This window comes from Somniosus microcephalus, chromosome 30, assembly GCF_052327205.1.
Source record: "Somniosus microcephalus isolate GS21.2 chromosome 30, FLI_Smic_1.0, whole genome shotgun sequence".
NCBI lineage: Eukaryota > Metazoa > Chordata > Chondrichthyes > Squaliformes > Somniosidae > Somniosus > Somniosus microcephalus.
This window is the reverse complement of record NC_141016.1, coordinates 37387472-37411026: the sequence shown is the minus strand read 5'-3', so window position 1 is coordinate 37411026 and position 23555 is coordinate 37387472. Positions and strand designations below refer to the sequence as shown.

At 50.3% G+C, this 23555-nt stretch overlaps 1 pseudogene; it reads right to left on the bottom strand.

Annotated features, from left to right (window-relative positions):
• Nucleotides 1–23555, bottom strand: part of LOC147098150 (scavenger receptor cysteine-rich domain-containing protein DMBT1-like) — a 53560-nt pseudogene that overhangs the window by 20975 nt on the left and 9030 nt on the right.

Here is a 23555-nt window from a genome sequence, read left to right as displayed (position 1 = left end):
TACTCATCGATCCTTTTATCATTTTAACCATCTCAAATACATAACCCCTCAACCTCTAACCTCAAGGGAATACAGACCAGATTTATGAAACTGTCCACATAATTTAAACCTTTTAGCCCTGGTATCGCTCTGGCGAATCTTCGTTGCACCCTCTCCAGGAACACTATATCCTTCCATGACTGAACACAACACTCCAGATGGGGTCTGACTAACAATGAAGCATCACTTCCTCTCAATTGTATTCCTGCCTCCTTGATATGAAGGCTGGCATTTCATTCGCCTTTTTTACTTCTTCTTGCACCTGTGCACTAGCTTTATTGTCTGGGCACCCAAACCCATTTGCTTCCCCACAGCTCCTGTTCTCTCACCATTAAGAATATATTTTGATTGGTCTTTCTTGGATGACTTCACACTTGCCCACATTGAACAGCACCTGCCACAGACTCGGTCACTCACTTGATCTATTTGTGCCCTGTTGTAACTTTCTGATCCCACCTGTACAACTTGTGCACCTGCTAACTTAGTGTCACCTGCAAGCTTGGTCATACTACTCTCCATTCCTTCATTTAAGTCATCACTAAATATGTAGGTAAAAAGTTAAGGCCCCAGTACAGTTCCGTAAAGAGCAAAACTTGTCTTAACCCGCTAATCAGAGCTACTCCCTTTATCCGTAATCCCTGTGTCCTACCTCTAAAACAATTTCCAACCCAAAAGAACATAAGAATTATGAGCAGGAGTAGGCCATACGGCCCCTCGAGCCAGTTCCGCCATTCAATAAGATCATGGCTGATCATCCACCTCAACGTCACTTTCTTGTTCTATCTCCATATCCCTTTATACATCTAGATTCCAAAATTCTATCTCTCTCAGCCTTGAATATGCTCTTTAGGGAAGAGAATTCTAAATATTCATTACCTTCTGAGTGAAGAAATTCCTCCTCATCTCAGTCTTAAAATACCGACCTCTTATCCTGAGACTATGCCCTCTCGTTCTAGATTCTCCATACAGGTGCAACAATGTCTCAGCATCTATCCTGTCATACCCCTCAGTACTTTATATATTTCAATGAGATCACTTCTCAATCTTCTAAACTCCAGAGACTATAGACCCAATCTAATCAATCTCTCCTCATAGGACAACCCACTCTTCCCAGGAATCAAACTAGTGAATCTTCGTTGCACCACCTCTAAGGCAAGTATATCCTTCCATGGCTATGGAGATCAAAACTGTGCACAGTACTCCACGCCTGATCTCACCAAAGCCCTGTATAATTGCAGCAAGACTTCCTTAAATGTGTACTCTAACCCTATAGCGATGAAGCTATTTGTTTTCCTAATTGCTTGCTGTACCTGCATGCTAACGCACTGTGGGTCTTGCACTAGGACACATAAATCTCACTGAACAATATTCTGTTTTTTTATTCTTCCTACCAAAGTGAATTGCCTCCGATTTCCGCACATTATACCACATCTGCCACTTTGTTGCCCACTCACTTAACCAGTCTATGTCCCTTTGCACGCTCTATGCGTCCTCCTCACAGTTTACTTTCCCACCTAGCTATCTATCGTCAGCAAACTTGGACACATTGCACTCGGTCCCTTCATCCAAGTTATTAATACAGATTGTGAATAGCTGAGGCACAAACATTAATCCTAGCGGCACCCCACTAGTTACAAACTCCCAATCTGAAAATAACCAATTTTTCCCTACTCTCTGTTTTCTGTCTGTTAATCAATCCTTTATCCATTCTAATTCATTACAACTTCATCTTCAATATCGGACACATTTATTTATGCGAATAATCTCTTGTCCGAAGCCTTATCTAATGTTTTCTGGAAGACCATATAGGAACATCCAAAGCTGTCCTCCTTCTCAGGGACCTCCTCAAAAAAATCCACTACACCTCACCTACATTTATATAAACATAGAATGATACAGTACTGAATGACATCATTCGGCCATCGTGCCTGTGCCACCTCTTTGAAAGATAGAGCCATTTCGAACCACTCCCCAGCTCTTTCTCCATAGCCCTGCACATTTTTCCACTTCAATTATTTACCCAATGCCCTTTTGGAAGATATTATGGACTCTTCCTCCACCACCCTTTCCAGCAGTGCATTCCACATCTAAACAACTCGCTGCAGAAACAGTTTTTCTGATGTCGGCTCTGATTATTTTGCCAATTAACTTAATTCTGTGTCCTATAGTCACCAAATCTCTTGCCACTGGAAACAGATTACGTTTATTTACTTCATCAATACCTTCATAATTGTGAACACCTCTATGAAATCTCCCTTAATCTTCACTGCTCTAAGGAGAACACCTTCAATTTCTCTAGTCTCTGCCAGTAACTGAAGTCTTTCGCCCTAGTACCATTGAGGTCAATCTCCTCTCCACACTCTCTAAGGCCTCGACATAATAACTAAAATGTGGTGCTCAGAATTGGCCAAAATACTCCAGCTGGGGCCTATTCAGTTTTTTTTATAAAGGATTAGCATAATGTCATTGCCTCTACTTTTAATCCCAGGGATCCCCGCTGCCTTCTTAACAACATTCTCAACTTGATCTGCCACCTTAAATGTCTTGCGTGCATAAACCCCTAGGTCTTTCTCTTTCTGCATCACCTTTACAATTGAACCATTTTGTTTATATTGCCTCTCCTCATTGTTCCTACTAAAATGAATAATTTCACAGTGCTCTGCGGTACATTTCATCTGCCATGTGTCTACCCATTTCACCAGTCTGTCTATGTCCTCCTGAAATCTGTTGCTCTCGCTCTCACTGGTTACTGCATTTCCAAGTATTATATCATCTACAAGCTTTGAAATTATGCCCTCTATACACAATCGAGGTCATTAATATATTTCAAAAAGAGCAGTTGTCCCAAACCGACCCGTGGGGGACACCACTGCACACTTCCCTCCAGTATGAAAAACATTCATTTAACACCACTCTCTGTTTTTGTCCATTAGCCAATTTCATATCCACGCATCCACTACCCCTTTAATTCCTTGGGCTTCAATTTTGCGAACAAGTCTATTTAATTTTTATGTGGTATTTTATGAAACGCCTATAGAATGTCCATATACAAAACAACAACCAGAATACCATCATCAACTCTCTCTGGTAATTCATCAAAGATTTCAATCTGGTTAGTCAAATACGATTTTACTTTAACAACATTCGATGGAATCTGGAAGAGTACCCATGGATTGGAGGGTAACTAATGTTAGCCCACTATTCAGAAACGGTGGTAGAGAGAAAACGGGGAATTACAGACCAGTAAGCCTGACATCCGTAGTGGGGAAAATGCTAGAGTACATGTTAAAGATGTAATAACAGTGCACTTGGAAAACAGTGACAGGATCGCGCAAAGTCAACATGGATTTACAAAAAGTAAATCGTGCTTGACTAGTCTACTGGAATTTTTTGAGGATGTAACTGGTAAAATAGATAAGGGAGAACCAGTGGATGTGGTGTATTTGGACTTTCAAAAGGCTTTCGATAAGGTCCCGCATAAGAGATTAGCGTGTAAAGTTAAGGCACATGGGATTGGGGGAAAGGTATTGACTTGGATAGAGAACTGGTTGGCAGACAGAAAGCAAACATTTGTAAAAAACGGGTCTTATTCCGAGTGGCAGGCAGTGACTGGTGGGATACCGTAGGATCGGTCCTTGGACCCCAGCTATTCATAACATATATTAATGATCTAGACAAGGGAACTAGATGTAATATCCTCAAGTTTGCAGACGACACAAAGCTTGGTGGGCGTGTGTCCTGTGAAGAGGAAGCCGAGGAATGCCAGGATGATTTGGACAGGTTGTGTGATTGGGCAGCATCATGGCAGATGCAATATAACGTGGATAAATGCGAGGTTATCCACTTTTGTGTCAAAAACAGGAAGGCAGATTATTATCTGAATGGCAATGGATTGGGAGAGGGGGAAGTGTAAGGAGTCCTGGGTGTCCTTGTGCACCAGTCTCTGAAGGGAAGCATGCAGGTGCAGCAGGCGGTTAAGAAGGCAAATGGTATGTTGGCCTTCGTAGCGAGAGGGTTTGAGTACAGGAACAAGGATGTCTTGCTTCAGTTGTACAGGGCCTTGGTGAGACCACACAACTTGAGTATTGTGTACAGTTTTGGTCGCCTTATCTCAGGAAGGATCTTCTTGCCATGCAAGGTGTTCAGCAAAGATTCACCAGGCTGATACCTGCGATGGCAGGAATGACTTTGAGGAGAGATTGGGTCGATTGGGCTTATACTCGCTGGAGTTTAGAAGAATGAGGGGGGACCTCATTGAAACTTATAAAATTCTGACAGGACTGGACAGACGAGCTGCAGGAAGGATGTTCCCGATGGTCGGGGAGTCCAGAACCAGGGGTCACAGTCTAAAGAAAAGGGGTAAGCCATTTAGTACAGAAATGAGGAGGAATTTATTTACCCTGAAAGTTGTGAACCTGTGGAATTCTCCTCCACAGAAGGCGGTGGAGGCCAATTCATTAAATATATTCAAGAAGGAGTTGGATATATATCTTAAGGCTAAAGGGATCAAGGGATATGGGGAGAAAGCAGGGACAGGGTACTGAATTTGGATGATCAGCCATGATCGCATTGAATGACGGAGCAAGCTCGAGGGGCCGAATGGCCTACTCCTGCTCCTATCTTCTATGTTTCTATGTTAACAAATCCATACAGACTTTCATTCATTAACTCATATTTTCCCCAGTGCAAATTCACTGTGTTGTGGATTATTGTCTCTAAAACACTCCCCTCCACCAGCATTAGGTTGACTGGCTTGAGTTGTCGCGCTTATCCCTCAGTCCTTTTTGAAGAGGAGTATAGTATTTTCTATCGTCCAGTCCTCTGACCCCACTCCCATATCTAAGCAGGATTGGAAGATTGGGGTCGGAGCTTCCTCAATTTCCAGCCTTACATCACATTCAGGCCCGGTGACTTATCTACTTTGAGCACTGCCAACATTTTAATGCATCCTCTTTATTTTTATCCTATTCAATTGCTCTAGTACCTCCTCCTTCACTGTGACATTGGTGGCATCCTCTTATTTAGTGAAGCCAGATGCAAGCTACTCAGTTATTACCTAAGCCATGCCCTCTGCCTCTACAAGAAGATTTTATTTTGATGCGTAATTGGGCCCATGCTTCATTTGAATACTATTTTACTATTTATATGTTTAGAAAATTATTTTATGTTAACTTGTATGTTACCCACTAATCTATACTGATGTGCTCACTTTGACTCCCTAAGTTCCTTTTTCAGTTCTCCCTGTACTTTTTGTATTCAGCTTTGCTCTCTACTAAATTATGAACCTGTCAGCTATCACAAGCCTCCTTTTTCTGTTTCATTGTAATCTCTATCGTTAGTCATCCAGGGAGCTCTAGTCTTGGATGCCCTTCCTTTTTCCCTCATAGGTACGTGTCTAGTCTGTACTCGAACTACCTCCTCTGTGGAGGCCTGCCAGTGCTCATTTACTGTTTAACCGAACAATCATTCTAATCCTGCTGGCTCGGATCACTTTCGCTCCCGGCATCCTGGAGCTTCCCAAATGCCTCATAATGACGGTCACCACTCGCAATATTGATCCGTGTCCTCTTTCTCTCCCGTGGATAAACACCATCCAGTCCTGGGTCATTGTTAGTTTTGAGCACCTATGCTTTTCTCAAAGCTGCGGGTTGTTTGCCGAAATAGGTAAATAATTGCATTGTTACTGAACAATTACTGGGGCTTGGGGAGGTCATCGTTTAGTGTATCATCTACTTTATAATCACCAATCCATCCTTTTGACCATATTAGCGTCTTCTCAGCCTTTATGTTACATTTCTGAACTTCTCATTGTTATCTTTTGTGGATCTGCGCCGCTCAATTCCATGTTCCTGATAATCTCTGTGCCCGCCTTTTTACAAAGTTTTGAATTACGTTAGATTCTTTTTTTCACAATTATTGGAGGTGAAATTGTTCTTGGGTGGAAGCACAAAACGGGCCACTTCATTGGAAAATAACATCGGGCGGAGTGTAAAGCGGGGCACGGTCGCTCTTGCGCATTTTAGGCTCCTGCCTAAGATCAATTTCTACCTTTCTTTGTCTATTTCACTTCTGAATCACTGGTTGTTGTATTTATCATCATCATTGTTCATGGTTCTATTTCTTCTGAACCTAGGTTTGTGTTTACTCTATGACCAGCATCATTTACCTAAAGGCACTGTAATTGCCCACGTGTTGCTGCCCAACTCCGCTACCTCAAAATAATTTGAATAAACCCCTTCGTAGGTCCTTTGCAGTGAATCAGTTTAAGCAACATTCCATGTTCCTGGCCTTACGTAGTTCAAAATCGCAGGTAACAATCCACTTGATTATATTATGGCGCGCTCCCCCAGGCCGCCGCGCATCCATTTTGCATGCCTTGTGGCAGGTTCTCTTGAATTACCACGTCAAGCTGCACACACACATTCCTCGCTTCTCTGAAGCTTTGGGCCTTATATTTGTCATCAGTTTCACCTGTGGCTCAGTTGGTAGCACACTCGCCTCTGAGTCGGAGGTTGGGGGTTCATAGTCCCACTCCAGGGACATGAGCACATACAGCTAGGCTGACACTCCAATGAAGTGCTGAGCGAGAGCTGCACTGTCGGTGGTGCAGCTCTCTTGTGGATGAGATGTTAAACCGAGAGACCGTCTGGTCAGGTGGATGTAAAAGATCGCCTGACACTATTTCGAAGAAGAGCAGGGGAGTTATCCCCGGTGTCCTGGCCAACATTTATCCCTCAACTAACATAACAAAAGTAGATTATCTAGTCATTATCACATTGCTGTTCGTGGTCATCGTTGGGCGCAAACTGGCTGCCGCGTTTCCCACATTACAACAGTTACTCCACCTTGAAATGTAAAGCGCTTTGGAGCGTCCAGTGGTCGTGAAAGGCGCTATATAAATCCAGGAATTTCTTTCTTTTTATCAAGTCCAACTCCCAACAGGTGGAGTATTGTCAGTTTGTATTAGGCTGACTGAAACCCGGTTGAAATAACATTCTTTTCTTCACACACACTTCTCTATTCTAATTTCAGTGATTTAGGGGAATATTGACTTGGCTTGATGATATAAATCTGTGATAGTGAATCTGCAGCTCATTTTACATCTCCCCTTATTTTTATATCCATTGATGTCTATAGAAATAAAAATCCGGAGACACGTAAAATGGGGAGCATAATTGCTGTTGCCGATTTCACATTATTGCACAAATGTAAAAATTGGATCTGCAAACTTGGAATTAATTCGTCAGAGATGGTTCAGTTTGTTTCTGTCCCATGAACATTATCTGAAATTGATGAAGCACATGCTCAGATTTAAACCAAGAAAGATCACCATGGAATCATTTTAACTTTGGGCGATGGCGTGATCCGGGCAACATGGAACTGAAAGGCAAATTTTCACTTCGCCTGATTTTCCTTTTGTACTGAAGTCAATGAAATGTGAAATCGGCCGATGTATATAATGAACGGCCAATTCCAAACTGCTCATTTCCTGGGATGTGAGGTTGTCTATAACTGATTAAACAATAATTAATTCTGCCCCTTTAGACATCGGAGAGAAACTCTACAGAATAATTAAATGATGCAAGTTTTTTATTGCTCTATTAACCGATTGTGACGGGATGATTCAATATACTTACAAAGTTATAAATTATTTACAGCACAGAAACAGGCCATTCGGCCCAACAGGCCCATACCAGTGTTTATGCTCCACAATAGGCTCCTCCCACCACTCCTCACCTCACCCCATCAACATATCCTTCTATTCCTTTCTCCCTCCTGCGCTAATGTAGCTTCTGCTTGACTGAATCTATGATATTCACCTCAAGTACTCCCTGTGGTAACGAGTTCCAAATACTCACCACTCTCTGGGTAAATAAGTTTGTTCTCAATTCCCTTTTGGATTTATTAGTGACTATCTTATTTTTATAGCCTCTAGTTCTGGTCTTAGTCATAAAGTGGAATCATCTCCTCTACCTCTACCCTATCAAACATTTTCATAATCTTGAAGACCTCTATCAGGTCACCCCTCAGTCTTCTCTTGCCTACAGAAAAGAGCGCCAGTCTATTCAATCTTTCTTGATAGATATAACCTCTCAGTTCTGGGATCAATCTAGTATATCTTGTTTACACCTTCTCCAGTGCCTCTATATCCTTTTTATAATATGGAGATCAGAAATGTTCTCAGTACTCCAAGTGTGGTCTCACAAAAGTTCTATACAACATTAAGATAACGCATAATTTTGTGTCCTCTGCAAATTTAAAATTGTGCTCCCGATTCCAAATCATTAATGTAAATGGTGAACAACTGAAGTCGCAGCACCGCTCCTTGTGGAACGCCTCTTCCCACCATTTGCCAAACTGAGTAACTACAGTTAACCCCTACTCTGTTTTCTCTTCTATAGCCAGCTAGCTATCCATATATACTTAAAAATCAAGCGCTTCAGTGGTTGTGTTTTGCTTTTCCGGGTTATACATTGACTGTTAAATTAACTAAATAATGAAACTCTGCTGTGTTTAATATTCCTTTCTTGAGGTATAACAACAGTATCAATTGTTTAAAAATATTTTTTAGTGGAATTTGAGATGGGATTAAATATAATAAATTAATCAATCATTGCTGGATTCTACTGCTGCTTTTACTGGAAGTGAATTGGGTATTAAAAATAATAACATATTTGAACATTGCTGATTATCCCTGCTCTTTCTAACGGTGCAGTTTTTCCGTAATTCCTTGGCAGAATGTTTATTATGTAGAGGAACCCTACAGTGATTATATGTAATGGTTCAAATATTGTCATGTTCATAATGTTGGGCATTGGTCGCTGCTCCTGTCACAGAAAGCAGTATCTGGGCTGTGGAAAACTTGTAATCTTTGGGCTTCAGGAGGTGAGTAGTGTTCACTGGTTCAGCTGTTTCAGAATTAGAAAGGAACAGAGCCGCTGTAATGTCTTAGATTGTTGCAGGAAATAGTTAATAAAAAGAGAGCAAATGTAATCAAAAGTAAACTTACGTCTGCCTCTGGAGTATTTGGATTGACCGGAGGACACTGTTGTGATGTTGAAATTCTGGAAGGTTCAAAAATCATTGCAATCAGGTCGTTCCCCAGGTGTGCAAATATCCAACTCGCTGGGTAATCTCTGTATTATCCGGTGAAAATTATAGGGGGAGAAATTCTATACCTTATCACCTCCTGCTAGAGCATTATCCCTGGGGTGAGCCACAGCGATTCCAGCGCGGTGGGGCAAATCTCGCCATCAACCCACCCGCCACCCCCTCCCCCCACAACGGCGCCGATACTTTGGGCAGTGTGTGAAGATTATGGAATCGATGGCGCTCTGTTGCATTTGTTGAAGCATTTGTTCACTCTGACCACCCGAGTGAGGTAGTTAAATTTCTTCCTCCACTGTGTGTCGATTCTGGGGACCACAGTACTGCCCAAGATGTATTCCGCTACCTCCCTCCACATGGTATGCAAGACTTGTGATGAGGGCCTCCTGCCACTTTCTGGGCAGAGCACCAGCCTCCGTCTCTCCACAGCAAAAAGCAATGCCTCCAATTCTTCATTGGAGAAACTGCGGCTCTCTCCCTGGGACATGGATCTGACATGAGCACACCTGGTTCAGTCCTTTGGCTACTTCTCCTTGTTCTGTTTCTGCTTGCTGAGGCAGCTGCACAGCCAGCAATGCTGAGAATGAGGTGCTGCAGCAACAATGAACCTCCCCTTTAAGAAGTGAAAATAGCCTGTGACAATGATGATTTGCGATTAGACTGCAGTCAGTATTGGTAAACCCTTTGAGTGTAGTCTTTTGATTGGGTGCTTAAACAAATTGACTGTAAATTAATAAAGCTTTAAATAACACAGCGCCAGGGACCCGGGTTCGAATCCGGCCTCGGGCGACTGTCTGTGTGGAGTTTGCACATTCTCCCCGTGTTTGCGTGGGTTTTCTCCGGGTGCCCCGGTTTCCTCCCACAGTCCAAAGATGTGTGGGTTAGGTTGATTGGCTATGATAAATTGACCCTTCGTGTTAGGGGGATTAAATACGTGGGGTTACGGGGATAGGCTGGGATATGTGTTGGTGTAGGGGTTACGGGGATCGGGTGGGATATGTGTCGGTGCAGGCTCGATGGGCCGAAATGGCCTCTATCTGCACTGTGGGGTTTCTGTGATTCTCTGATTCTGTGAAAACTTAACAAATCAAAATAAAATTTGGTTCTTCAAATTGATAATGCACTCCAGTCCCCACACCGCCCACCGGTCGCGAAAAGCCTCAAGCGTGCCGGTGGACACCGCATGCTCCATCTCCAGGGCCACCCAGGCGCAAACATGGCCGTGGAAGAGAGGCAGGCAATCTGGCTGAAAGACCCCCTCGACCGCCCGCTGCCTGGACCAAATGATGGCTTTTTTAGCCAGGCCCAGGAACAGTCCCACGAGGAGGTCCTCCAACCTGCCCGCTCCCCTCTGCGCCGGGTGACAGTAGATCAAGAGCGTGGAACTGAAGTGCAGCCAAAAATCGAGGAGCAGCCCCTTCAAGTAGGGAAAGACGGGCTGCAACATCTCAAATTCTGCATAGACATAAAACACGGATTCTTCCAGGCCGCAGAAAATGCAGGCAGCCTGGGAGTCCATGAACCTATTGAAAACCATATTGCACGGGACTGCTCCGTGCAACACCCTCCAGGCCAAGTCCCCGATTGAACAAGGGAGGACTCCCGCATAGAGAGCCCTCCATTTGGGGCCTCCGCCTCCGCCGGACTGCAAGATGGCATGACAAGGCGTGTCTATACGGTAGGCGAAGATGGCAAAGTGGAGAGTGTGCAGGAGCAGCCCATACAGGAAACACCTCCGTGCAGAATGAAAAGGCACGGAGGGTATTTCCTCCTGATGGCTCAAGTTGTGAGGCGGCCGGTTCCTGAGGGGAGATTCAGGGCCGGGCGCCGATGAGGAATTCTGTCCAAACGGGGGAAAGCTCGGACGGGATCACCCCACGTGCTTGAGCCAACTCGATACACCTAGTGGAGCCGGGGCCCAGTGCCACTTTCACCGACTCGATGGCTTTGACCACGAGCCGGCCGTTGGCCCAAGACAGGTGCCGCGTCAGCTCCTCCAGTGCCATCCTGCCCGCTCCTCTGCCATCGAGCAGGTCCCCGACTCTGGTCACCTTGCCAGTCACAGCCCACTCTTTGAGTGTACTCTTTTGATTGGACCAAAAACAAATTGCCTGTAAATTAATCAAACTTTAAATAAACCTTAACAAACCAAATTAAAATTGTGTTGTCCGAATATAATATGCACTCCAGTCCCCACGGTGCCCACCGGTCACGGATGTACTCAAGCTTGCCGGCGGACACCGCGTGCTCCATATCCAAGGCCACCTTGGCGCAAACATGGCCACGGAAGAGAGGCAGGCAATCGGGCTGATCGACCCCCTCGACCGGCCGCTGCCTGGACCAATTGATGGCTTTTTTAGCCAGGCCCAGGAGCAGACCCACGAGGAGGTCCTCCAACCTGCCTGCTCCACTTCGCACCAGCTGACCGTAGATCAAGAACGTGGGACAGAAGTGCAAACAAAAATCGAGGAGCAGCCCCTTCAGGTAATGAAAGAGGGGCTGCAACCTCTCACATTCCGTGTAAACATGAAATATTGACTCGTCCAGGCCGCAGAAAATGCAGGCAGCCTGGGAGTCCGTGAACCTATTTAAAACCAAATTGCAGGGGACTGCTCCGTGCAACACCCTCCAGGCCAAGTCCCTGATAGAACAAGGGAGGACTCCCGCGTAGAGAGCCCTCCATTGGGGACCTCCGCCTCCACCAGCAGGCAAGACAGCATGCCAAGGCATGTCCGGACGTCAGGCGAAGATGGCAATGTGGAGAGTGTGCAGGAGCAGCCCGTACAGGAAACACCTCTGTGCGGAATGAAAAGGCATGGATTGTATTTCCTCGAGATGGCTCAAGTTGTGAGGTGCCGGTTCCCGAGGGGAGTTTCGGGGCTGGGTGCCGAATAGGAATTCTGTCCGAATGGGGGAAAGCTCAGACGGGATCGCCCCACGTGCCCGAGCCGCCTCGATACACCTAGTGGAGCCGGGGCCCAGTGCCACTTTCACCGACTTGATTGCCTTGACCGCGAGCCGGACGTTGGCCCAAGACAGGCACCGCACCATCCATCCCGCTCCTCCGCCATTGAGCAGGTCCCCGACTCTAGTCACCTTGCCAGGCACAGCCCACCCTTTGAATGTAACGCCAATGAGCTTGGGTTTTAAGACTTGACTTAGGACTCCAATCATTTCTTTGAACAGAGAGCACGAATTTTGCATGCAGTCCAAAGCATTAGTGCCTGCCGCTAATTCTCCAACTTTGCTAATGCCACCGCCAACTCCTGAGCTATAATTAATTTCTAGCCCTCGTTTATTATCGCTTCCCCACAGATTGTTAAAAGCAGAACATATTTGTATTATTCTTACTGTGATTTCTAACTTTATCGTTTTAATTAAAGGGTGAGGTAAGACCACAATTGTCACTCGAACAGTGACTGCCCACTCAACAGCTGAAGCAGTGAAAACCCAGTCAGCAGCTGGAGCAGTGAAAACCCAGTCAATATCTGGAGCAGTGAAAACCCAGTCAATAGCTGGAGCAGTGAAAACCCAGTCAATAGCTGGAGCAGTGAAAACCCAGTCAATAGCTGGAGCAGTGAAAACCCAGTCAACAGCTGGAGCAGTGCTCACCCAGTTACTAGCTGGAGCAGTGAAAACTCAGTCAATATCTGGAGCAGTGGAAACCCAGTCACTAGCTGCAGCAGTGAAAACCCAGACAACAGCTGGAGCAGTGCAAACCCAGTCAATAGCTGGTGCAGTGAAAACCCAGTCAATAGATGTTGCAGTGAAAACCCAGTCAACATCTGGAGCAGTGAAAACCCAGTCAACAGCTGGAGCAGTGAAAACCCAGTCAACAGCTGGAGCAGTGACAACCCAGTCAACAGCTGGAGCAGTGACAACCCAGTAAACATCTGGTGCAGTGAAAACCCAGTCAACAACTGGAGCAGTGAAAACCCAGTTAACAGCTGGTGCAGGGAAAACCCAGTCAATATCTGGTGCAGTGAAAGCCCAGTCAACAGCTTGTGCAGGGAAAGCCGAGTCAACAGCTGGAGCAGTGGAAACCCACTCCGCAGCTGGTGCAGTGAAAACCCAGTCAACAGCTGGAGCAGTGAAAACCCAGTCAACAGCTGGAGCAGTGACAACCCAGTCAACAGCTGGAGCAGTGACAACCCAGTAAACTTCTGGTGCAGTGAAAACCCAGTCAACAACTGGAGCAGTGAAAACCCAGTTAACAGCTGGTGCAGGGAAAACCCACTCCACAGCTGGTGCAGTGAAAGCCCAGACAACAGCTGGTGCAGGGTAAACCCAGTCAATAGCTGGTGCAGGGAAACCCCAGTCAATAGCTGGTGCAGTGAAAATCCAGTCAACAGCTGGTGCAGGGAAAACCCAGTCAACAGCTGGTGCAGGGAAACCCCAGTCAATAGCTGGTGCAGTGAAAACCCAGTCAACAGCTGGTGCAGGGAAAACCCAGTCAATAGCTCGTGCAGGGAAACCCCAGTCAATAGCTGGTGCAGTGAAAACCCAGTCAACAGCTGGTGCAGGGAAAACCCAGTCAATAGCTGGTGCAGGGAAACCCCAGTCAATAGCTGGTGCAGTGAAAACCACTCAACAGGAGATATAAGGAAAGTCCACACAACAGGAACTTTATTAAAGGCACTGAGACCGCTGGGCACAAGGTGCAGCGCCGGCACAAACAATAGCAGGTGCAGTGAGGGCCCGCTCAGCAGCAGGGGGATCAAATGCCGACCCCTTCTCAGCTCTGTGAAACTGCCCTATTCTCTGCACTGATCAAGACATTTTAGCTGCACGTGGGAGGAAATTGAACATTCCGTCTAAGAGTCGCGGTTCACTGACCTATCTGTAGTGTCCCGTCAAGGTAATAGGATTGAAAAATAGCAACTAACTTATGATTGGACAAATCAGCCAATGTTAGCAGTGAATTAGAACGGCCATGTGTAGAACATTCTGTCTTTTCAACTGAAAGTGAAGAAATGTAAAACTAAACGCTGTTTAAATTTCCCCTCCCCCCCGCTCCCGTTTATCGAGATGAGAATATTTCTAATCTTTCGCTATCGACTCGAGGCGGCCGCACACTACTTGTTGGTAACCCGTATGTTTCCATAACAATCAGTTTGTACCTGAACAGATTACTCCAACATCCCGCTCGTGTCCGCAGCCAGGCGGACCAATAACAGGCCCTGATCCTTCTCCAAAGTGAGCATCAAGCGGCGCTGCTGCTGCAGAGCCACAGCCCAGCTCGTTACAAACAGCTTCCGCATTCGGTAAGAACCAGGTCCCATCACCGCAAACTGTGCTCCAGGTTCCAGTCCCGTAAATCTCTAGTCTCCCCGCACAGGGACTGCTCCCATTCACCAGTCTGGGCTTGGCACTTCCTGCCAATTATATTGAAATAAACAGTGAGCAATTTAAGGCGCTTTATATTAAAATGTGGTGAGAGTTTCTGTAATCTCATCAATAATCCGATTGTCCTGTTTATTTAGTCAGGTGAGACAGACCTTAAACACTGGCTTCATTGTGTCAACATGTGAGGGGAAATGTTGTTGTTATCAATTCCTGTCTTATCGCCATGTATATTATGAATGTTTTTAGATAGTCCCATCTATCCGGTGGTTTTCATTTGAACGTTGAAAATTTAATCCAGGGACGGCAACATTATCGGCACTAAGACGGTGAAATGTTGATGAAATTAAATCAAATGTTTCGGTCACAAAATAGAGGAAGTGTCTAATTATTGTGGGCTGGTGAGGCGTTTAGCTCACTCACACGGACGGATCTTTCAGAGTGCTGAGTAGTGGGAGGACTTAAACTGAATCGCGAGATATGCAGTAATCAGATTCGGCAAATTCAAGAATGACATGGATAAAGACCTGAAGAAAAACGGACCGAGGGCTGGGAAATATCCAGGAGCAGCAGAAGCTCCAGATATCCAGGTATTCCCGGTCCTGTACACCTCTGTGTACTTACTTGTTGGGTGAATTGTTCTAATATAATCCTTCTGGGAAATTAACATCCATTCACCAGTCTCTATACCGGCATTTTTCAGGGACATGTTGAGCACAGCATGATGCCACCATCAGCAAATGGAGTAAATAGATAATACATCTGTGTTAACAGTGATGGGGCGTGAGATATGGGCAAGGCTTGCAGGAGAATTCTCCACTCTTTTACCAGCAGTTCCATGGGATGGTGTGTATTTATTGGAACCGTTTACTGATCTTGTCTAAGATTCTGTCCTTATTGCCGTTTCATTATCTATCTAAGTGTCAAAATAGTAAATTCAGGCAGCTGTGGGGTCTTACAGTGTAGTTCCTCCCGTGCTGCCCACAGTAACCGCGGACCCATTGCCCAGGCTCCCCGAGGCTGAGAAACCTCCCTCCCCAGTCTCAGATTCACAGTCTGTGGATAATATCAGATCGCACAACAAGCGATTAGCGCAGGCGCACAGCCGGGCTCACGGCGCATGCCCGGTAGCGGCTGTTGGGTTGAGAATGGAGAGTTGGATTGAGATTGTGACATTTCCAGCCAGTCAGCTCAATCACTGCGGCTTTGGGGCAAATCTCAATGGAAACTTGTTCTGTCTGCATTGTAAATGTGCCGAGTGTCAGGTATTTACTGCTCCCGGTGGGGGTGTTTATTATATATAATAACTAGCTCAAGTGCCCAGCAGTGCCGAGGGTCTTTTGAGGGCATGTTGTTGTTGGAAGAGAGAGAGAGAGTGACTGGGGGGAAGAGAGAGAGCGACTGGGGCGAAGAGAGTGAGCGACTGGGGGAAGAGAGAGCGCGACTGGGGGGAAGAGAGAGAGCGACTGGGTGAAGAGAGAGAGTGACGGGGGGAAGAGAGAGAGCGACTGGGGGGAAGAGAGAGAGCGACTGGGGGGAAGAGAGAGAGCGATTGGGGGGAAGAGAGAGAGAGAGACTGGTGGGAAGAGAGAGAGCGACTGGGGGGAAGAGAGAGAGCGACTGGGGGAAAGAGAGCGCGACTGGGGGAAAGAGAGAGCTCGATTGGGGGGAAGAGAGAGCGCGACTGGGGGGAAGGAAGGGGGGAAAGGGGGGAATGGGGGGAAGGGGGGAAGGGGAGGAGGGGAGGGGATGGGGGAAAGGGGAGGGGGGAAAGGGGAGGGAATGGGGGAAGGGGGGAGGGGAGAGGGAAGGGGGAGGGGAGGAGGGGAGGGGGGAAGGGGGGAGGCGTGGAGGGAGGGGAAAGGGGAGGGGGTGGGGAGGGGGAGAAGGAGGGGGGAGGGGGAGAGGAAGGGGAGGGGGAGGGAGGAATGGGGAGGGGGGCAGGGGTGGAAGAGGGGAGGGGAGGGGGAGGGTGGAGGGGGGGAGAAAGGGGAGGGGGGAAGGGGAGGGGGGAAAGGGAGGGGAGGGGGAAAGGGAGGGGAGGGGGAAAGGGAGGGGAGGGGGGCAGGGGGAGGGGGAAAGGGGATAGGAGGGTAGGGGAGGGGAGCGGGCGGGGTGAAGGGGGTGGGGGGAAGGCGGGGAGGGGGAGAAGGCGGGGGGGAGGGGAGGGGGAGTGGGGAGGGGGGAGGGAGAGGGGGGGAGCGGGGGGAGGGGGATGGGAGGGGGAGAGGAGGGGAGGGGGAGAGGGGGAGAGGGAGGGGAGGGGGTGAGGGGGAGAGGAGGGGAGGGGTGGAGGAGTTGGGGCAAGGCGGGGGGGCGAAAGTGAGGGGGGAGCCAGCAGACCCTCTCCGCTCTTCCGGCGATGGCTCCGCTGAGCTCCGTGCCACCCCACGCACTGACATGTCGAGCGCAGCGCCCCGGTCAGCCCGAGCCCCGCCCTCCCGAGGCTGGGTCAGGTGGCTTGAGACGGCCGATTGCCGCTGGCCGGGCCCGGTTGCCTTGGTAACCCTCCTTCCCTCTCCGCCTCCCGATCTCCGGGACCGGGCCTGGGCCTGAGCGGCTTGAGATGGCCGATTGCGGGTGGCGAGCCCGGTTGCCAGGGTATCCCTCTCCGCTGCGCCTCCCCTCCCGAGCCCCGCCCCCCCCCGAATGAAGCGCCAGGAGCTTGCAGTGAGCCCAGCCAGCCTTTACCAAGATGGCTGGCCGCTGTTTCGGAATCGGGCCCAGCGGGGGGTGGGGGTGATGGGTGGGAGGAGCTTGCCTAGGGTCCAGCATGGCTGGCAACAGACGCCCAGGCTTCGAGGCCTACCTGCAAAAACTGGGAAAGGTAGGAAAATTAAGGAGATTAGATAAAAGATTTAGAAAGTAATTAACTTTAAATAAAAAAAATATTTGCTTTAAAAGCAACTTTTTTTTTAATAGTCGCAGAAAGTGGGAAAAAGAAATGTAAAGTTTGGAATCAAGATGGTGGCAGCTCACCTTGGTTCAGAAGGATAAGGCCTGCCCACACACGCACCGATTGGTCGACCATCAGGTCACCGAAGGGTAGGATTGGTCAATCGTCCTGTCACTTGACACTAGGAGGGCCCGCCCGCATGCGCGATGAAACCGCCCCCGCCACGCAGCGATTGGTCGACCATCGGGTCGCTCGACCGTACAATTGGTCGACCTTAATGTCACTCTATGCTAATGAGTGGATAATAAGATGCTAATGAGCGGAGTTTGGACTTTTTTTGATACCACGGCCGCAATTGCTGTCTCGCCGAAAAGTAAATACGCTTATGACCGTACCGAAATCGTAAGCTATCTTTTGATGCAACGCACGTGTCGGTATGCTCTATAACTTTAGAGTGTGTAGCTGGACAGACACACCGAAGGACAGACAGACAGATCTATCCTTTTATATATATATAGATGCCCGGCGGTGCCGAGGCTTTTGAGAGGGCATGTTGTTGTTGGAATTGTGAGAGAGAGCAACTGGGGGGGAAGAGAGAGAATGACTGGGGGGACGAGAGAGAGCGACTGGGGGGAAGAGAGAGAGCGACTGGGGGGAAGAGAGAGCGACTGGGGGGAAGAGAGAGCGCGACTGGGGGGAAGAGAGAGAGCGACTGGGGAGAAGAGAGAGAGCGACTCGGGGATAGAGTGAGAACGACTGGGGCGAAGAGAGAGAGTGACTGGGGCGAAGAGAGAGAGCGACTGGGGCGAAGAGAGAGAGCGACTGGGGCGAAGAGAGAGAGCGACTGGGGCGAAGAGAGAGAGCGACTGGGGCGAAGAGAGAGAGCGACTGGGGCGAAGACAGAGAGCGACTGGGGGGAAGACAGAGAGTGACTGGGGGGAAGACAGAGAGCGACTGGGGGGAAGAGAGAGAGAGAGCGGCTCGGGGGAAGAGTGAGACAGAGCGACTGGGGGAAGAGAGAGAGAGCGACTGGGGGGGAAGAGAGAGAGAGTGACTGGGGGGAAGAGAGAGAGAGAGCGACTGGGGGGAAGAGAGAGAGCGACTGGGGGGAAGAGAGAGAGCGACTTGGGGGAAGAGAGAGAGCGACTGGGGGGGAAGAGAGAGAGCGACTGGGGGAAGAGAGAGAGCGACTGGGGGAAGAGAGAGAGCGACTGGGGGGAAGAGAGAGAGCGACTGGGGGGAAGAGAGAGAGAGCGACTGGGGGGGAAGAGAGAGAGAGTGACTGGGGGAAGAGAGAGAGAGAGCGACTGGGGGGAAGAGAGCGAGCGACAGGGGGGAAGAGAGAGAGCGACTGGGGGGAAGAGAGAGAGTGACTGGGGGGAAGAGAGAGAGCGACGGGGGGAAGAGAGAGAGTGACTGGGGGGAAGAGAGACTGACTGGGGGGAAGAGAGAGAGCGACTGGGGGGAAGAGAGAGCGCGACTGGGGGGAAGAGAGAGCTTGACTGGGGGGAAGAGAGAGCGCGACTGGGGGGAAGAGAGAGCGCGACTGGGGGGAAGGGGGGGAAAGGGGGAAGCGGAGGGGGGAAGGGGAGGGAAAGGGAAGGGAAGGGGGAAAGGGGAGGGGGGAAGGGGAAGGCGGGAAAGGGAAGGGGAGGTGGGAAAGGGGAGGTGGGAAAGGGGAGGGGGGAAAGGGGAGGGGGAAAGGGGAGGGGGAAAGGGGAGGGGGAAAGGGGAGGGGAGGGGAAAGGGGGGAGGGGGTGAGAAAGGGGAGGGGAGGGGGTGAAAGTGGATGGGAGGGGGGAAAGGGGAGTGGAGCGGGGGAAAGGGGGGAGGGGGTGGAATGGGGGGAAGGGGAGGGAAAGGGAAGGGGAGGGGGGAAGGGGAAGGGGGGGAAAAGGGAGGGGAGGGCGGGAAGGGTGGATAGGGGAGGGGGAGAAAGGGGCGGGGAAGGGGGGAAAGTGTCAGGGGGAAAGGGGAGGGGGAAAAGGGGAGGGGAGGGGAGAGGGGGAAAGGGGGGAGGGGGGAAATGGGGGGAGGCGTTGGGAAAGGGGAGGGGAGTTGGGGGAAATGGGGTGGAGGAGGGGAATGGGGGAGGGTGGAAAGGGTTGGGAGGGGGAGGAAATGTGGGGAGGGGGGAAAGGGGGGAGGGGTGGGAAGGGAGGGGGAAAGGGGGGGAGAGGTGTGGAAAGGGGGGGAATGGGGGAAAATGGGATGGGAGAGGGGGAAATGTGGGAAAGGGGGGGAGGGGGAAAGGGGGGGAAAGGGGGGGGTGGGGGAGAGGGAGGGGGCTCTCCCCTCTGCTGGCGATGGCTCCGCTGAGCTCCGTGCCGCCCCACACACTGACATGCCGAGCGCAGCGCCCCGGTCAGCCCGAGCCCCGCGCTCCCGAGGCCGGGCCAGTCAGCTTGAGATGGCCGATTGCGGCTGTCCGGGCCTGGTTGCCTTGGTAACCCTCCTCCCCTCTCCGCCTCCCGATCTCCAGGACTGGGCCTGAGCGGCTTGAGATGGTCGATTACGGCTGGTGAGCCCAGTTGCCGGGCTAACCCTCTCCGCTCCCCCTCCCCTCCCGAGCCCCGCCCCCCACCCCGAATGAAGCGCTAGGAGCTTGCATTGAGCCCAGCCAGCCTTTCCCAAGATGGCTGGCCACTGATTCGAAATCGGGCCCATCGGTGGGGGCGGGGGGGTGGTGTGTGAGGGGTGTTGGGAGCTTGCCAGAAAACAATTGCCTAGCGTCCAGCATGGCGGGCAACAGACACCCAGGCTTCGAGGCCTACCTGCAAAAACGGGGAAAGGTAGGAAAATTAAAGAGATTAGATAAAAGATTCGAAAGTAATTAACTTTTTTTAAAAACAATATGTGTTTTAAAAGCATCTTTTTTTTTATAGATGCAGAAAGCGGGAAAAAGAAATGAAAAGTTTGGAATCACGATGGTGGCGACTCACCTCGGTTCAGAACGAAAAGGCCCGCCCACACATGCACTGATTGGTCGACCGTCAGGTCACCGAAGCGTAGGTTTGGTCAATCGTCCCGTCACTCGAATCTAAGAGGGCCCGCCCGCACGTGCCAAGAACCCGCCCCCACCACGCAGTGATTGGTCGACCGTCGGGTCGCTCGACCGTACGATTGGTCGACCTCGACGTCACTCGATGCTAATGAGCGGATAATGAGATGCTAATGAGAGGAATTTTGAAAGTTTTTTGGATACCGCGGGTGCAATTTTTTTCTCGCTGAAACATAAATACCCTTACGACCGTTCCGGAATCGTAAGCTTTCTTTTGATGTAACGCACGTGTAGGTATGCTCTATAACTTTACAGTGTATAGCCGGACAGACACACCAAAGGACAGACAGACAGAAAGGCAGATGTATCCTTTAATATATATAGATTAGCTGAAGTGCCCGGCGGTGCCAAGGCTTTTTCGAGGGCATGTTGTTGTTGGAAGAGAGAGAGAGAGAGCAACTGGGGGGGAGAGAGAGAGAGAGAGAGAGAGCGCGACTGGGGGGGGAAGAGAGAGAGCGACTGGGGGGTAGAGAGAGAGCGACTGCGGGGTAGAGAGCGCGGGTGGGGGGAACGGAGGGCGGGGGGAGAAGGGAGGGAGGGAAGGGGGGGAAGGAAGGGCGGGGGGAAGGGGGTGGCAGGGGAAGGGAGGGCGGGGGGGAAGGGAAGGGGGAAGGGGGGCGGGGGGGGCGGGGGGGAAGGGAGGGGGGAGGGAGGGCGGGGGAGGAGGGAGGAAGGGAGGGCTTGAGGCTGAGAGACAGGCACGGCCACGCCCAGTTGCCGGGGTAACCCTGCCGTGCCGCCCCGCACTGCCGAGAGCCCAGCTCTCCGAGCCCCGCCCCCCCCGGCCGAGAGCCGCGCTCTCCGAGCCCCGCCCCCACCGGCCGAGCGCCGCGCTCTCCAAGCCCCGCCCCCCCCGGCCGAGAGCCGCGCTCTCCAAGCCCCGCCCCCCCAGCCGAGAGCCGCGCTCTCCAAGCCCGCCCCCCCGGCCAGGAGCCGCGCTCTACAAGCCACCGCCCCCCCGGCCGAGAGCCGCGCTCTCCAAGCCTCGCCCCCCCGGCCGAGAGCCGCGCTCTCCAAGCCCCGCCCCCCCGTCCCCGCCCCCCCCCCCCGCCCGAGCCAAGCGCGGAACAGAGTCTCACCTGCTCCTGCTGCGCGCGCACCCTGACCCTCGTGGCTGACGCCATTGCCCCAGGTAACGTGACGCGGGGGGGGGGTGGGAGCGGTGTGGTGAGGAGCTTAGTAGCAGCCCAGTTACCTAGCTCGGGCCTGGCTGGGCAAGAAAGGCCCAGGCTTCCAGGCCTAAGAAAAAATCGGGCAAAGGTAGGAAAAAGAATGTTCAGGTGAGATAAAATATTTACCAATGAGTGATTTATTTTAAAAGAATTTAATAAATTGAATTTTATTTTGCTGGAAATGTATATTTGAAAAGAAAGACGCAGAAAGCACGAAAAAGAATGGAAGCAAGATGGCGGCTACTCACCTCGGTTCAGAACGATAAGGCCCGCCCACACACGCACTGATTGGTCGACCGTCAGGTGACCAAAGCGTAGGATTGGTCAATCGTCCCAGCCGCACGCGGCAGCAAGCCGCCGTACGATTGGTCGACCTCGAGGTCACTCTGTCGCTAATGAGCGGATAATGAGATGCTAATGAGCGGAACGTTGAAGGTTTTTCAGATGCCGCGGGCGCGATTTTAGCCCGGCCGAAATGTAAATACGCTTAAAATCGTCTCAGAAGCGTAAGCTTTCTTTGGAGGTAACGCACGCGTAGGTACGCCCTGTAACTTTCAAGCGCATAGCCCGACAGATGCACAGGCGATGACAGACAGAATGACAGACAGAATGACAGAATGACAGACAGACAGACAGACAGACAGACAGACAGATGTACCGATTTATATATATAGATAAGTAATATAATTTAACACAAACAGTAATCCTAATATTAATAATATAAATTTAATAATAACCAGGGAATACTGGAATTATAATCTCTCGCTTTCCGGGGATGGACAGACACTGTTTATATTACTTCCGCTTTCTTCCGTAAACGATCAGAGGCGGTGGGAGATGAGAGACAGAAGAAAGATTTTTACCTGCGCAGATGACGCCGGCATCCCAGGAGTGTGACAAGGAATAGTGACCCCATTGAGCTGAATCACACTTCCGCAGAGTGGCCTCGGTCCCGCCGCAGTGAACATTCCACGTCACAATGGGTCCGGACCCTTCCCCAAAGTGAGCCCCGCCCGGTCTTGACAGCGCGGCCCCACAGCCCAGCTCCTGGCACACAACAGCGGCGTCCCATAGGTCCCAGAGACCACCATACACAGTCCCCCACTGTCCCCTGTAGTGAATCTCCAGTCTCCCAGCGCACGGACTGCCCCCATTCACCAGTCTCAGCTTCACCGTCTCTGTAAAATATCAAAAATAACATCAAGCGGTTAGAGTGTATTAAACCCACAGTCTCCCAGCGCACGCACCGCCCCCATTCACCAGGCAAGAGGGACCATGTGAGGAATCAGTGGGAACATCAGGCTGTGCCCAGGCCCCGAATAAAACCCGGAGTAAATATTAAACATGGCAAAAGGGAGAGGAAAATACTAATTAACGGTGTAAACGAGCAGGGAACCGGGAGTCAGCGGGAAGTTCCCAGCAGCAGAGCGGCTCCCACGGGGTCGGGGTGGCGATTGGCTCAGAATATATTCCAGCCTCCAGAGGTTGAGAAAAAGGCGTGGCTGCAATGGTCAGCTGTCCATCATGATCAGTACCGATTGGCCAAGGTAGTGCGAGCTCAGCCCCAGTGAGGATTGGAAGAAATTCCCCCCAATCCCCGGAGACAATAGAGGAAGAGGCGGGGCTGGATGGTCATGTGATCCTAATGTCAGCACTGATTGGTGAGGTGGAAAGTGAGAGCTGCTGTGGGACCGGCAGCAGTGTCAGTGGAGCCGGTCCTTCACACTCTGCCCTTCAGGGCCCCGTTTATTGTCGCTCTGCATGAAGGGAGCAGCCGCCTCTCAGCTGGAATTAAAGATCTTTAGTAACAGTCCACGGGAAACAATCTTCCCGTCCGATGGACACACGAGGAGCTGGTTAATCGGTGATCGAAAAGACGCTGAGATTGTCACCCAGCCTTAATATTCAATGGGATGGATCAGAGCAGAGAGATACC